The sequence below is a fragment of the Coccinella septempunctata genome, chromosome 2 (genome assembly GCF_907165205.1).
Source record: "Coccinella septempunctata chromosome 2, icCocSept1.1, whole genome shotgun sequence".
Taxonomy (NCBI): Eukaryota; Metazoa; Arthropoda; class Insecta; order Coleoptera; family Coccinellidae; genus Coccinella; species Coccinella septempunctata.
Genome location: NC_058190.1, coordinates 2,905,279 through 2,922,594, shown reverse-complemented (window position 1 = coordinate 2,922,594; position 17,316 = coordinate 2,905,279). Strand labels below are relative to the sequence as shown.

General features: G+C 34.8%; 1 protein-coding gene across 5 annotated transcripts in view; it reads left to right on the top strand.

The window, feature by feature from the left end:
- The window catches only part of LOC123308282 (potassium/sodium hyperpolarization-activated cyclic nucleotide-gated channel 2), a 364,375-nt gene that overhangs the window by 183,503 nt on the left and 163,556 nt on the right, over window positions 1-17,316 (top strand). The gene's annotated exons all lie outside the window — the stretch shown is intronic.

Sequence of the window (17,316 nt, the reverse complement as noted above, 5' to 3'; positions counted from 1 at the left end):
ACAGAGTTGTTATTTTAAACCCCTAATAATAAAGTTAGGAGATCTAAAGAAATTGTGTGAGTAACATCTACTTAGTACTTATGTATAGTTTTATGACGCAGTGATTTTTAGAACCCGTAAAAAAAATTAAAAACGGTCAACTCGCCATCGAGTTCCAAAGGCTGTATCTTGGAAGGGAGATTGATTTCGAAAAAAAATTATAGGAACTACCCTTATTTTCATCGAAGAATCATCGCCCTGAGTCCTTCGTATTTGTTTACAGACACCCTATATTTCTCTTACATTTTGCGAGAAAAAGGGGTTAGAAAATCCTAATTTCTCTAATGTGAACGTAGTCAAAAGAAATAGACTACACCTGCTTATTTTCATCGGGGAATCATCTCTCTAAGTCATTCGCATTTGTTTACAGACATCGTGTATGTATCCACATCATTCACTGCTGAGTTTTCAAACACAGTCTTAATTATGACTGAAATGACCCATTGTTCCTAATGGACATAACAATTATCTTCAAATTTTGACAGATAAAGTGGGATTCTTTAGAACTGATTGACGTAATGAAAAGTCTTGCTGTGTGTAACTAGCTGCATAGTGAAATATTATGCAACTGAGAACGAAAAATGAATGAATGAACATTCAATGACAAAAAAATTTCATATATTCAAGTGTTACACAAGATAAGAAGATAAATTATAAATTTATTATTATAAATATTGCAAACAAAATTATTGCAATTATTTAACTCGCTCGCACTGGCTGTTATTTGGGAAGTGGAGCACATTGCTTTAGATGTTTAACCAAACTAAGTATATCTTGTGCAACACGTTTTTTTTTTCAATGGAATTCTCAACTTATCCCTACGCTACAGTGCTTGATTTCCAACCACCGTACCTCTTTCATTTTGAAATATCAGCGCCACTGTCAGCCTATAAAGTAGCAGAGCTTCTTCTGAAACAGTGGTCAGTATACAGAGTGAGTCTTGGACTCCTACAAATATTCTAGCAGTAGATTCTTGACTTCAAAAGAAACACTTTTTTTCACTACAATTTTTTTCCGAATCGACTCATTTTAAAAGATACAGGCTGTTGAAAAACCACAAAAAAATTTAAATTTTAGTTCTTACGAACGGGTTTATAAAATGAAATTAATTTCGGAATTTAGTTTTTCATTTATTCAATTGATCTTTTTCGAACACAAGATATCACCAACCTCTTTCAGTTTTCTTATTATGACCATTACGTTCCATAAAAATACCAAAAATTCAAAGAACCCAACTCTTGAAATTAAGTTATGATGAATAGTTGTTTTGCGAAATGAAAGTATGGTTCATATTTTCTCGTAAAATGCGACGTTTGCGAGTAAATTGATATTCAAAAATTACAAAGCATCTGTGAAATTTGAAAAATTGTGTACCTATACTTCATTCAAATTTATTTTAGCAGTCGGTTGGCCATGAAATAATTTTCTCAAGTTTTTGTAACTAGAACGAAGTTAGGTTGGCACTCATTAAATGTCGTTAATGTCATAACGCCGTTGCCACAACTAATATCAATTTTTATTACGAAAATGCCGAAAGTAATTGAAAAAAAGACAGGGTTTCAAGAAGTGCTATTTAGAATTCAGGTCCACTCATTCAAATAGTTACACCATGATATTCTAAAATCGACAATACGTCAGACGGTAGCGAACATATTCAATGTAAGAGAATTTATATAATGTTTCATCTGAATCTAAACGATATATATTTCAGCTGGATATTTCCACAATCAGAAAGATTGTGAATGAAGAGGATGACAAAGAATTTCCTTGGGAGACCCAAAAAAGTGGTGGCATTTGAGAATTTTATGTTTGAGTGAATTAATGCGAAAAGTTCACTGCAGGATTTTCGATAAATGTTACCGGACAATAAGTTCCCTAAAATGGATTTTTCTATTTTTCATTTGACTTGTCCTATACAATGTAAATGTCTTAAGGTACTAATAAATACCTATAATTATTATATTATTACATCAATGTATTAAGATGAATAGCCACAAATAAGCGCAAGTTGCCCTGTTACTTGTTTATTCATGTGAAATTTTTGGTCAAAGGTTCATCTTAACTTGAAACTTCCTTCAATTCATTTTATGAAGATGATGCAAGATGATTTTTGTTGAAGAATTTAACATTCTTGTAATTATCTGTTAATTCCTTAGGGAGAAACCCATTCCAAACCACTGCATCATATGCATTTCATCTTCGAGTTCATATTTTTGAAATATACAAATGATGTAAGCCAAAGAAGATAACGAACATTAACTCTCCTCAAGCTGGTGCATATTATGATATTATACTGATCTCTTGTATTTTCCATGCAAATAACTGGATTTGGTATGACTTCAATCAGTTTTTATAAACTTCAATTATGTTCGTCACATATTTTCCGAAGAGATTCGACATAGTGATAAAATACGTAATAACAGAAACTTTCACGTAGAACGGGCAACATAGCGTTGATTTAAAACCCAAAAATGTTTTGACAAGCTTCATAACCCCACATTTTCGTACTATACAGAGTGAAATGTGTCAAATTTCCATGGCCAACCGACTGCTAAAATAAAAGTGAATGAAGTATACCTATCGAATGCAACTCTTTTTAAAAGATCTACAGATGTGTAGTGTCACAGATTCAGCTAGTTATGCTAATATGGGAATGGTGGTGGAAAAGGTCAAAATATTCGGGATTTAAACTTCCAACTTAGCCAACGTTTCGGAAATTATATTTCCATCATCAGGGCACTGAAAATGAGAAAACAAACTCTGAAAAGTCCCTCCCTTCACGATAGTGAGACAAAAGTGCAAAACATCAATACAAGGATACTTGTTACTTCTTAAAAAATTGGTATAAAAAGTGATTAAAAAAGAAAATTACAAAATTACTCGAAATTACAAAATATCACAAAAATAAAAATGACAAAGTCAAAATCAAGAAGCACAGCACAGAGGAGAAGGAGAAGAGAAAGAAAACATATAAAAAAACAAGAATTACCAAATATATGAATATGCATATAAATATCAATAAGTAAATAAATTAATAAATTAATAAATTGAAATGTAAAAGAAATCACAGATCAATTGATACTCACAAGATGAAATTGCTTTTCCCACAGTCATTGAAAAATATCATATATAAAATTCATTAAAACAAAACAATGGTACGCTTTCATCGAGGTAAAACAATGACAACAAAGGGAGATCGGGAACATATGAAGACAAACACAGAGAAATGTGGACGGACACCGAGAAATGTTCACGTTTTCTTTCTTACTTTCTTCAATAAATTATGATATATTATAGAAAGGTGCTGTATGTCGGTTCTGGAATTGACAGAATCGTGAACCTTGATCTGGATCATCTCGTGCAACAATCGTTTGCCGAGGAAAGGATGTCTTCCCAAAAGAACAACATCATCGAAATCAAAACGGTGTCCAGTTGACTCACAGTGGTGGGCTAGTGCAGTCTTAGGGTTGGTGATGGGTAGACTAACAGAACGTTTATGCTCCTCAACTCTAATTTTTAAATATCTGCCTGTCTGGCCAACATATACTTGGGAGCAATCATTACATCTAATCATGTAAACAATGCCGGACTGTAGGGAAACCGGAGTTACGTCCTTGATACGGGTGAAAAAATTAACGTGAACATTTCTCGGTGTCCGTCCACATTTCTCTGTGTTTGTCTTCATATGTTCCCGATCTCCCTTTGTTGTCATTGTTTTACCTCGATGAAAGCGTACCATTGTTTTGTTTTAATGAATTTTATTTATGATATTTTTCAATGACTGTGGGAAAAGCAATTTCATCTTGTGAGTATCAATTGATCTGTGATTTCTTTTACATTTCAATTTATTAATTTATTAATTTATTTACTTATTGATATTTATATGCATATTCATATATTTGGTAATTCTTGTTTTTTTATATGTTTTCTTTCTCTTCTCCTTCTCCTCTGTGCTGTGCTTCTTGATTTTGACTTTGTCATTTTTATTTTTGTGATATTTTGTAATTTCGAGTAATTTTGTAATTTTCTTTTTTAATCACTTTTTATACCAATTTTTTAAGAAGTAACAAGTATCCTTGTATTGATGTTTTGCACTTTTGTCTCACTATCGTGAAGGGAGAGACTTTTCAGAGTTTGTTTTCTCATTTTCAGTGCCCTGATGATGGAAATATAATTTCCGAAACGTTGGCTAAGTTGGAAGTTTAAATCCCGAATATTTTGACCTTTTCCACCACCATTCTCATATTAGCATTGTTGATGTGAGGTCACCAGTTTACAGATTCAGCTAGTTATTCTGAAGGTAACTTTGTTCTTCTAGAGATGGTGCAGCTCATGAATTTTGGTACATTGTCCGATAACATATTTAACAAAAACAATTTTTGTTTAAGGTTCTGAGGACGCAGATCAATATATTTCCTTGAAATGTCAATAAAATCCATATTTTCAATGTCACCGGTAGTAATTGCAAACTGCCTTATAACTTTTGTTTTCAACGAAGGGTTAACAACACGAGAATGGATTCCTCGGATTCCTTCATCTATAACATTTTCAAATTAAAGAAATGTTAAGTCTTCTTTTCTGCAAGCTCCTTCCATTCCAAAAATCAGCCTCAGCCATTAAGTATTCTTTGTCATCAACTTCTAACAAGAATTTGTCGAATAAACAAAAATGTGACTTCTTAAAACTGAAGCCGTCCGATTGCCTTTTAATGAGAGGATATATTGAAAATTTTTTAGCCTACTATAGAAAACAACATAAACAAAATATTTTATTACTCAACACATTCTCCTCTTAATTGGATAAATTTATTACAACGAACCTGCAACGTCTCTAGACCTTAAAAAAATGTTTCCTCTTGCTCTGCAAACCAGACCTCCACAGCTTTTATAACCTCCTCGTTGGAAGAAAATTCACGACCTTTTAAACTTTTTCTCAGTTGAGGAAAGAGATGATAGTCGTATGGAGCCAAATCAGGTGAATAAGGGGGGGTGTTCTGGTAATTCAAACCCTAAATTACGAATTTTTTGCATAGCAACATGAGATTTGTGTGCAGGGACGTTGTCCTGCAAAAACAAAACACATTTGGATAGCTTTCCGGGGCTTTTCTCTTTAATTTTTCCCGTAGAGTTACATCGTTTTCAAATCGAGCACAGATCGAACGCGATGCATCTACCCTTGAACGCTTTTGGTCAACATTCAAACATTTCGCTATCCATTTTGCAGCAGTGCTTCAGATATCCGTTTAAGCCCAATTCGACGGTTTGATAAAATCATATCATGAACTGCATCGATATTTTCGGGGACTGACACAGAAACTGGCTTTCCCAATCGGTCATCACCTTCAATGGAAAATTTGTCTCTTTTGAAGCTTGCAGTTCAATTTTTCACGGTCGCATACGAAGGACATTGATCACCAAGGGTGTTAAGCATATCTTCGTAAATCTGCTTACCTCTTAACCCTTTTAAATACAGGTACTTGATGATGGCTCGATACTCCAATTTTTCGATTTTCACAATTTCGGTGGACATCTTCTTTCTTTTAATTTATTGCGTAACTCTGTTTCACTTTTTTGACTCCAAACTTCACACTGACACCTCTAATGAGTTATTGTTCATTGCTATGGTAACGCAATATTTTTTTTTATGCATGGAACTGGTTTAGGCTAACTAACTTAGACTAGATATCAATACATCCTCGTATACCTACGCTATAAAATTTCCGTAGAATTGAAGAATCCTACTAAACATTAAAGGGAGGTTTGAGCTTAAACTGACTTTAAATTTGATATGAAACTAGACGTAAAAATGGCACTAAAGGAATCTTTGAGCTTATAGTGACTTTAAATTTGATTAGGAAACTGGACGTTAGATTTAGTTCGGATCTGAACATTGAGTGAAGTGTTCATAATTTGGATAACTTCTAGATCTTTCTAACTCTCAGAATACGCAAGTAGGACTTTTTCATCAAAATATTTCATCTTCTTTTCATCACAGCAAGTTTTGAATTTTTCATAAGCCAAATGGTTAACCGCCTCTGACTTTTGTGGAATTTTTGGAATTTTGAAAAAATTGGCATCTCTTCAGAACTTGAATCCCTCATTTTGTGAAAGTAAATAAAAATCGTGCGTTTTAGTGTATTCATTTACAAAATGGTGAGCTGACACGAAGTGACAGCAGTTAACAGACTTGATTTATGTTTTCACAATTATTGTTATCAATAGTATTCTATATTTACCAATACTTTATTCAAAATTAGAAAAAACCCTGTATATAACACGTTAAGAACTGCAATTTTATGTAAATTGTGAGCTTTTCTCTCACGCGTAACATAAAATCAGGCATTTCGCAACTGATTGCATAAAGAGCTATTTGGCATGTTTCCACCATGGTACGAGTCCCCAACTTGGAATAAATTCAGTATACCAAAGACAGATTTTTCGGCAGTAGATATGCTCGGAGTGATAGAGTAGTATATTAAATTGCACTCCTTCAATAAATGCTCAAAATATTGTCGATTAAGCAACTTACAATATCCTAGAGGAAACTGAACTACATTCTGTGTTATGTGTTCTTGCAACTGCTCTAAGTGCTCTCTGTATCACGGTTTGGTTTTGAAAATTTGCTCTTCAATTACATCATAAGAAATAGTCCATAGTCCATAGCTATTTAATCTGCAGATCTGGAAAGCCATTCAGACGGTCCTTTTATATTAATACATCGGCCTGAAAATATCTTGCCCCACAAAAGTTGAGGAAGTGCAGAAACTTTGAGACTCTTTCAGAAGTTTCCATTTTTTTTTCATCAATTCTTTAAACATGAGAAATCTGAATGTTTCCTCATTCTTCTGCTCATTTTCTCATGACTTCGACAGTTTCAGGTGAAAATTCAATTTTAGTATTCCTGGTGCAAAATCCAGTTCACACGAAAAATTTAAAAAAAAAAGTTGAGTAAGGAGTATGGTCTCCTCGTACATCAAAAACCTGCTTGACAACGAATTTGCTTACTTTCGATCAGATTACTGAAGTAGCCTTGATCAGCTGCTCTCCAGATTTAGGGTAAAAGTCGTCTGGGTTCTTGAAGTGTATGCGGGGGAGATTGAGGAGAATCCGAAGCTCTTTGTAGCTGACCCCAAGCGTGTTTAATGGGATTGTGGTCTGGCGACTGGGGAAGCAGGGTCAAATGCGGAATAATCTAATATTCGAGAGCTTCATCGAGATTTTTCGCACGATAAGGTCGCTGATTATTGCTCAAAAATAAGAGCTGACACTAACTTGAAAGAAATTTGACGCTACTGGTTCAGTCGGAAAGAAAAAGGGAATCCATGAAAGAGACGAAGCGGGGGACGTGGCTTTCTCAGCTCATGTAGCAAGAGATCCGACCTTTAGTACTAGGGAATTGTCCGATGTATCTGGTGTTTCGCGCACAACAATCATGAGAATATGTGATATATAGACCACCTGATCTGGCTCCACTGGACTTTTATCTTTGGGATTACCTGAAATCCAAGATTCGCGCTACCCAGCCTGAGTCACTGGATGATTTGCGAACTCGGATCATTAATGAGATCTTGAGTAATGTACGTGAACGCTTTCTGCAAAACATATTACTGAATGGAAGTGAAAGATGCCCATTTCCAGCATTCAATAAACTAATCACAAAAGTAGGTACTTGAATTAATAAGGGAATCCGGGAGACTTGCTGAAATAGGAAGCTTGAACCACCTCAAATATTTCAATTCAAATTTCGCGCTACCGGTATCTTAAATACGTTGCGATATACTCGCAACAAGACACAACTAGTGGCGGCTCCATTTTGGCCACCATCATAAACAGTTCGTTAGTGAGAGCTCATATAAAAGTTTTAAAAAAAAAATTGAATTGTAGACATGAATATGAAAAGATATACAAAGGTTCAAAAAAGTGAAAAACATCTCGAAAATAAGTGAGAGTGACACTGAAATAGAATATTGTACATATTTCATACGCTGATACATCTGATGATGAAAACCTTGACATGGAAAATCGTTGGCCATTAGAAAGTGTTTTCCTTCAACGTTCTTCCTGATAAACAAACTTGTGGTCAAGTCTCTCTAGCCCCCTGTTCAACTCTACCATGGATTAAGGAAACACGAGCCAATTTTCGGTTCCTAAAAAACTGTTCATCTCACAAACGCTCTACTAGGTTCTTTGTATCGTTAGCCATTTGGGCATATATCTTCAGGCGAGAAAAACATTGCTATACCATTTACACCTACAACTTAAGTGGCTTCAGAGTGAAAGGAGGCTAAACTCTCCCAGACTCCCCATACCTACTCTATTTTAACTGTCAATTCGTTGTCGATGGAAATTTTGACGCGAAATTTCATCATCAGATAACACTCGATAAGATCTTCAACATGGGATTTAGCAACACCCCTCATCTCTATTTGAAACCAAGGAATTGTGTTCCCACACGAATCATAAATTGACAAGTTCGAGCGATTTTCCATACTGTCAAAAATGACATTGTCACAGTAAGATATTTTTGGTTCATCTATCAAAATACAGGGTATTGAATTAGAAAAAAAGGACTTTCTCATTATTAACAGTCATACTCAGGCCCAGTTGTACAGTTCAAGTTCAAGCTGAGTTTGAGTTTAAGCCAACCTCAACTTTGACAATCCCGTACTTTTTTACAGGTTGAACTAGGTTCACTGTTGAACTCTACTCGAATTTGAACTATACAACCGGACCTTAGTCGAGATAAATTTTGAAATTCCCGAGAAACATTTTGGTTATTTCAAATTGCGAATTGAATCTAGATATGGGGGATTCTTTTATGCGGATTATTGGTTCTCTTGGACATTTTGCATGGAACATCCTGTGTGGGTCCATATTTGAGTTCATAACACTCAACCAGTCGATTAATTCTTAAACTATTAACTTTTTCTTATTACAGTGTTCGCTAAAATCGGATAATGAACATCTAAATTAAAATAATGACGGAACTTGCTAACTTGTTTTCTACCAAAAAATATCACCTATACTCCATTCACTTTTATTTTAGCACTCGGTTGGCTATGGAAATTTGGCACATTCTACTCTGTATAGTACAAAAATGTGGGGGTGATGAAGCTTGTCAAAACATTTTTGGGTTTTAAATCAACGCTATGTTGCCCGTTCTACGTAAAAGTTTCTGTTATTACGTATTTTATCACAATGTCGAATCTCTTCAGAAAATATGTGACGAACATAATTGAAGTTTATACAAACTGATTGAAGGCATACCAAATCCAGTTATTTGCATGAAAAATATAAGAAGATCAGTATAATATCATAATATGCACTAGCTTGAGGAAAGTTAATGTTCGTTATCTTCTTTGACTAAAGTTTGAATACGTTACATCAGTTGTAGATTTCAAAAATTTTAACTCGAAGATGAAATGCATATGATGCGTGGGAATGGGTATCTCTCGAAGGAATAAACAGATAATTACAAGAATGTTAAATTTTTCAACAAAAATCATCTTGCATCAATATAAGTGAAAGGAATTAAAGGAAGTTTCAAGTCAAGATGAACTTCACATTTGTACAAGAATTTCACATGAATAAACAAGCTGTTCATCTTAATTTAATACATAAAATTCTCAAATGCCACCACTTTTTTGGGTCTCCCAATAGAAGGAAATTCTTTGTCAACCTCTTCATTCACAATCTTTCTGATTGTGAAAATATTCAGCTGAAATATAAGTCGTTTAGATTTAGATGAAACATTATATAAATTCTCTTACATTGAATATGTTCGCTACCGTCTGACGTATTGTGGATTTTAGAATATCAGGATATAACTATTTGAATGAGCGGACCTGAATTCCAAATAGCACTTTCTGAAACCCTGTCTCTTTTTTCAATCACTTTCAGCATTTTCGTAATAAAAATTGATATTAGTTGTGGCAACGGCGTTATGACATTAACGACATTTCATGAGTGCCAACCTTACTCCGTTCTAGTTACAAAAACTTGAGAAAATTATTTCATAGCCAACCGACTGCTAAAATAAATGTGAAATGCAGTATAGACAGACAGAAAAGCGAACAGACAAAAATGTGGAATCAACTAGCTTCCAGCATTCTCATCTAAGAAATAAACCCTTTCATCTTCATTATGACAGATTGATTGGGATGAAGGAAGGAATAAATTGTATCTCATTCGATGGGGAAGATCCTTAGCTTGTTTGCGAACTCAATATTTCAACACAATTCATCAATCTGAGATAAGTAACAAGGGGAGATTAATCGATCAAATATATTTCGGTGGAATTGAAACCGGAGATCTATTCCTATAGCGAATTAATTTCTACGGAAGATGTTTATCCATCGCACAGAAATGTTCCTTGGATTGATGGCAGAGTATACAGCATGCACAAGAAGCGGATGGGAATTTAAATGAAGAGTGGTGTACACTCGTATGGATTGACACAAATATTGAACGGATATGAATACTTGTACAGTAAAAAAATATTATTTCTACAAGTTTTTTTGTTGAAAAAGATAATTTTTTTTTTAATTTCGGAGAACAAAGGCACTTGAGCGTGTCAGATTTTTACAGATGTTTGATCTCGGTGTTGAAGACGTGTTGAACTATTCACACTAATCAGGGGGGTTTTCTCAATCTGACAATTTGAAGACGATAACAATGCTTTTTTTTCAAATATCTCCCTTCCTGTACCTCTAATAGTTTCTGTATTCATAATGGAAGTTGTAAATAATAAAATACTATACAACTTTTGTCTGAAGCAATTAAACATATTTTTCAATCGTTTTCGAGCTAGAGAGTCATGAGAAAGAGGAGCTTAGCCATACAAGCGAAATTTCACCCGGAAATTTCAATTAATGACTGATCCGTTACTTGTTCGCAATGGTTCAGTCGTATTATCTAGAAATCTAGGCTATTTGTATGGAATCATTGAAAAAATGTATCATAGGAGGTGAGATATATAAGCGCTATAGAAAAATGCCTTGTTACTTGTCCATTTTAACGATTGTATGATTGTGGGAATGCCTACCTAGATCAGACAAATTTTGTTGGAGACTCTTTGACCTCATTTTAAATGTTTTACACTGGTGTCTTGAGCCTTTTTCTTTCAGTCGGTAAAACGTATCGAAATGAATAATTCCATGAAGAATCGTCCACAATACGAGTGTTGGAATCACCTGATCCTGGATGGCGATCATGAAGCCCTCTGTATCAGGAAACAACCTTCCGGAAGTCAACCAGTCGACGCAGATATGTCGACGTAACGATGTAATCATGCCTTCCATGAAAAGGTTTGCCAATCAGTTTCTGCATTTCACTTTCTGCAGAGTGTTCGAGAGTTTCCAAGTGGTCCTGTTGTAGCTTTAACGGTGTAGAACTATCAGCAACACAAACTACTTGATGGAGTTCTGGCGAAGTAGCCTTGCTCAGAAAATATTTTCGTCAATTTCCTTCAATTTCCTGGGACATGCGGTTGGACAAATCATCAATTCTTCTACCCCCAAGATGTCGTGGCAGCTCTGTTCGTTCTATTGAGCTTTTGGGGCGATGTTTATTGTGTTTAGTCAGCATCGTCCTCATTTATCTCTGTAAGGCTGCTAAATCGGTGGTGGTCCAAGAGATGATACCAAATGAGTAGCTCAGCGCCGAGTAAGCGCAGGTATTGCTAGCTTTTATCAGATTCTTGCTGTTAAGACCAGTTCTCATTATCCCTCTCAATCTTCGGGTGAACTCCTCCGTTAATTCTTTCTTCATCTGACTCTGATGTTTTTTTTGCCTGTTTTATGCCTAGATACTTGTATGTGTCTCCTTCCTTTAATGCTTCAATTTCTGCACCATCCTTGAGTTTGAACGTGCCATCTTCTATTTTCCCTCTCGTTATGTTCAGCAGTCAACATTTTTCCAGTCTAAACTTCATTTTGATGTCTTCCGAGAATCCTTCAACCATTTTCAGCATCTGTTGCATTTGTTTTTCTATAGATGCGAAAAGTTTCAAATTGTCCATGAAGAGGAGATTCAGTTTCATCATAGTTCTACTGCCTCTCTTGATGGCAAATCCGTAGTCCGTAGTATTCAATCTATGAGACAAGGGATTCAGGGCCATACAGAACCACAGAGGGCTCAGCGAATCTCCTTGGAAAATTCTGCGTCTTATTGGAATAGGTTCTCATGTAATGGAGCCATCTGCTGCTTTCATTTGAAGACTAGTAGGCCAGGTTGACATGGCGTTTTTCAGGAACTTAACAATATTGGGATCCACCTTGTAAATCTTCAAGATCGTCAAGAGCCATTCGTGAGGTATAGAATCGAATGCTTTTTTGTAATCTATGTACGCAGCGTGAAGATTCCTTCGTTTGGAGAACGCTTGGTTGCAGATAACTGAATCAATTATTGTTAGTTGTTCTTCGCACCTTCGGCTGTCTTTGGTGCATCCATTCTGTTTCATGGCGATGATGTTGTTCTTTTCACAATGATTATGAATTCGGTTTGAAATACACGATGTGATCAATTTGTACATCGTTGGAAGACATGTGATTGGTCGGTACCTGGATGGGTCTTCTGTATTCCTCTGGTCTTTAGGTAATGTTAGGTATGTTGTGCCTTATGTGAGGAATACTGGCAGTTTCTCAGGATTTTCAGTGACATCATTTATGGCGGAGGTCAATTTGTCATGCATGAATCATGCAGAAACTTAGGATCATGCAGCATCATCCAAAGTTTCTTGATCCAGAAGTTCTGCAATCCATCAGGTCCAGGTGTTTTCCAGTTGTGTAGTCCTCTGATAGCTAATTTTACTCCTTCAATTGTTATCATGTCATGCTGCATCGGCTCATATTTTATAGCTTCAGATTTTTTATCTTCAATCCATCCGGTATCTCCATTGAACTGAGGTTTCGTTGATAATTGTTCGGTCCAGAATTTTCAATGGCTTCCTTTGGTGGTAACTTTCCATTTTCTCCATCAGATGATGTAAGTGACCGATAGAAAGTTTCTTCCGACATTTCGAATGAATTATTGTTATTATTTAATTCAGTAATAAGAGTTGAGGTAATACACATATAAACTCAATACAATATATATCTAATGTGAAAGTAACTAAAAAAGAATGTTTATATTTCATTTAGTCATGCAGAAATTAAACACCTTCAGGAAAATTTCGGGTCTGTTATAATTTCCGGAGCAGCGAGTTGATTTTCTGTATTTACTCCATCATTTTTGGTGTACACTATTTTCCGGCGTTAGTTTGAACTTCTAGGAAGCGACGCTTCGATAAACATTGAAATCCTTTGGGACTCTAAATTAACGAAAGTTTTCGGATTTAGCACTGCGGGAAACCTGGATTTTCTGCTTCACTTTTTTTTTAGATGAGTGAGAATTCCGCACATAATCCATATTTATTTCAAGTCTGGAAATTCTCGCCATAACCTGAACAAATTCTACGTCTAGCTCTCTCAATTCAACTGTGATATTTCTCTAAAATGAGAATACAGAGTGATATCTGCCGTATTTACAATTCTGTAGGAAACTGATCGAAAGGTCAATTTTATATAAGTTTAAATTCACTCAAATTTTCATTTAAAGTTGTGGATATTGTCATGCACCCTTTTATGGGATTATTTGAAGGTGGGGTTTTTATCAGCTTTAGAAATGTCATCTCAAATATCCTCTCTTTTCTTTGAATGTCAATTGAGAAAAGATGAAGTGAAATTCTATATATAGAAAAAAGAGTAACTTACGTAACCGTAGGCCGAGATTCACGAACTTAGCATTTATGAATGGAGGATACAAATACCCCATTCACCTTTATTTTAGCAGTCGGTTGGCCATGGAAATTTGACACATTTTACTCTGTATAGTACGAAAATGTCATCAATATAAGTAAAAGGAAGAAAAGCAAGTTTCAATCAAGATGAACTTCACCTTTGAACAAAAATTTCACATGAATAAACAATAAGCAGGACAACTGGCGCGTATTTGTGGCTGTTCATCTTAATGCATTGATATAATAATTAATTATTTATTGGTGCCTTAAGACCTTTACAATGTATAGGACAAGTCAAATGAAAAAGAGAAGAATCAATTTTCGGGAACTTATTCTACGATGACATTCATCGAAAATCCTGTAGTGAACTTTTCGCCTTAATTCACTCAAACATAAAATTCTCAATGCCATCACTTTTTTGGGTCTCCCAATAGAAGAAAATTCTTTGTCATCCTCTTCATTTACAATCTTTCTGATTATGGAAATATTCAGCTGAAATATAAGTCGTTTAGATTCAGATGAAACATTATATAAATTCTCTCACATTGAATATGTTCGCTACCGTCTGACGTATTGTGGATTTTAGAATATCAGGGTATAACTATTTGAATGAGCGGACCTGAATTCTAAATATCACTTCCTGAAACCCTGTCTCATTTTTCAATCACTTTCGGCATTTTCGTAATATTAATTGATATAAGTTTTGGCAACGGCATTATGATATTAACGACATTTCATGAGTGCCAACCTTACTCCGTTCTAGTTACAAAAACTTGAGAAAATTATTTCATGGCCAACCGACTGCTAAAATAAATGTGAATGCAGTATAGAACATTCAACGTAGATCAGTTTGATTTTCATCCATGTAAAACAACTTATCAGGAATTTGAACTTCAATTTAAGCTGTCAAATTTCCTTTAATTTGCCGAAGTTTCAGAAGCATAATATTCCTCCTTTCTCATGGCTAAAAACACAAAACCTTCATTAAAAACAATTAACAAAGCAACCGCAAGAGACGGACAAGATACAAACCTCGAGAAATAATTGGTTGAATAGAATTTTGCGGTTGTAAACAAGCATAAATATAGCATTAAATAAAATTAAGACCTCGAAAATATCGCCAACAAGGACATAAACAGAATTGTCAGATAGAATGAAATACAAAAAGCCGGGAAAATGCAAATGTCGAAATAACAATCATAAAACAATTGGCAGATAATCGTCTTATATCAAGCTACATTGAACATCTTTCTTTTTTTATATATTTTTTTCTCTTCATCTCACGTGGAGTGATATCATAAAAATAGCAAAGACATTTTAAGTCTTCTCTGAAATTCACAGCTTTACGACTCCTGATGGAAATCATCTCACTTCGGCATGACTGACGATAATATTGTTATTGGCGTGACTGACAGTAGAAGAGTTTTGTTTCTTGCCCGCAAGGTGTCGGTAGCAAGTGGGACAAAAAACGCCTGATAAACCCGAGTCAGGCAACCCAATTCACTATCGTACAACTAGAATGCTAGAGACGAGCTCGTGGGGTACAAACCAAGTAACTACTATCTTTAACTATATACAAAAAAATTTCTCCTTTATTTGAGCCCAGAATTTCTAATATTTTCAATCAAAAATGTTCCTCTATAAAAGTCTTAATTCTTCTTTTTTAAAAGAAAGTGATATTTACTGAATATAAGTGATATTAACTGAATATATTCTGGTATGTTTTATCGTACTACATTCGGCTCATTTAGATACAAAAATCGAATCTTTGTAGCAAATAAAGATGTAGAAAGCTGTATGGATATCCCGGAGAAATAATTAAACCTGAAACAGTTATTTCTCAGCGAAAGTGAAACAACGAAATAAATTTCATTTTGATTCCCAGCCTCATGAAAATTTCATCATCATCGTGGTTTCCTCAGTTCCAAGAATTCCGTAATTTCATCAACTACTGAACTTCAGGCATTCTCGGCTGTTTAAATACGGAGATTTCTGTCGAAAACACAGTAAAAGAAGCATAGGTAATGCGGTGTAGTCGAATCAGGTATTCGTGCAATTTTCTTCTGGACACAAGGGAAGTCGTGAATATTCTAAAATATCTACCTGATAGTTTGGAATCCTAGTATGCTTATACTACACTTAGTTTGCAACTTTCGGAGGGAGTCAACCTGATGTCAAGATTTAAGGGATTTAACTTGGTTGGAAGTTGGTAATCGATAGAAGCTTCGACTATGGAATTGAATTATAAGAATTCAGGAACGTTTTGGCCAGTTTCTCGAGCGTTGTGTTCAATTATCTTTATTTTGAATGGATTGAATTTTGAAAAGGATTACCAGAAGTTGTACAAGACACTGTGTGAAATTTGTCCTACATTTCATTTTTCACAGCACTTTTCATTCGACAATTTTATTTATGAATGGTTCTTGCTTCTCAAAGGATTTCATTCAGCATCCAAAGCTGAACTTACAAGTTATTGAATAGGATATTTGGTTGGTAAGGCAGATCATTTAAAATTAACTATTTATTCACAATGTTTTTCCAATGGCCTTACAGCTTGCAGCTATTATCTATACAGGGACTTTACGATGAGTCTTTGATTCGTACAAATATTTTAAAAGTATATTCTTGAGGTCAAAAGAAACACTTTTTTATGAATTTTTGGTATTTTATGGTACTTAATGGTCTTAGGTAATGAGAAAACTGGAAGACGTGGGTGATATCATCCAATAAATGAAAAAGTATGTTCCGAAATTCATTCCATTCGATAGAAGAGTTTGTGAGATAGATCTAAAAATAAAATTTTTTGATGATTTTTCAACAGCCTGAATCTTTTAAACTAAGTCGGTTCGGAAAAAGTGGTGAAAAAAAAGTTTCTTCTTCAGAATCTACTGCTAAATATTTGTACGAGTCAAAAACTCACCCTCTGTCTCTGAGGAGAGAGAAAATAGCATCAAAAAACTATGTAGCTTTCATAACTACTATAATATAAGAAGTAGGAGAGTGCTGTTTATATCACAACACAAAACAGGATTTTTTGAAATCTCGCCCACATACTGGGTGTGGCGTAATGAATGGATAATATGGAGCTTGCGGGTAGAGGACTCTATGGCGGTTCAGAAAAAAAATATTTTACATTTAGTAAAAGTGCCTTGGTTTTCGAGATATTGGAGATTTTCGAAAATTTAAGAAAATCACACTCTTCTCCACTCGTTTTGCAGGCAAGACTTCAAATGAAGGAATTTTTTTAACTGTATTTTGTATAGCATTCCTGGATAGATGATCTATCGAATGAAATTCATTATTTTTGAGGAGCAAGAATATTTCTTCATGAAAAAGATCTAACTCAACTTTGCCGTTTTGCTTTTTTTTATAAGTTCAACCTAGCGTGGTGTAAAAATAATATAATTACCTGAGAGCCAATGCAAGAAAAAACATGCCCGTTTCATTGAGATTCCGAAATGGTATAACTCTCTGTATTTTCAGCATTGGCAATCAGTTGAG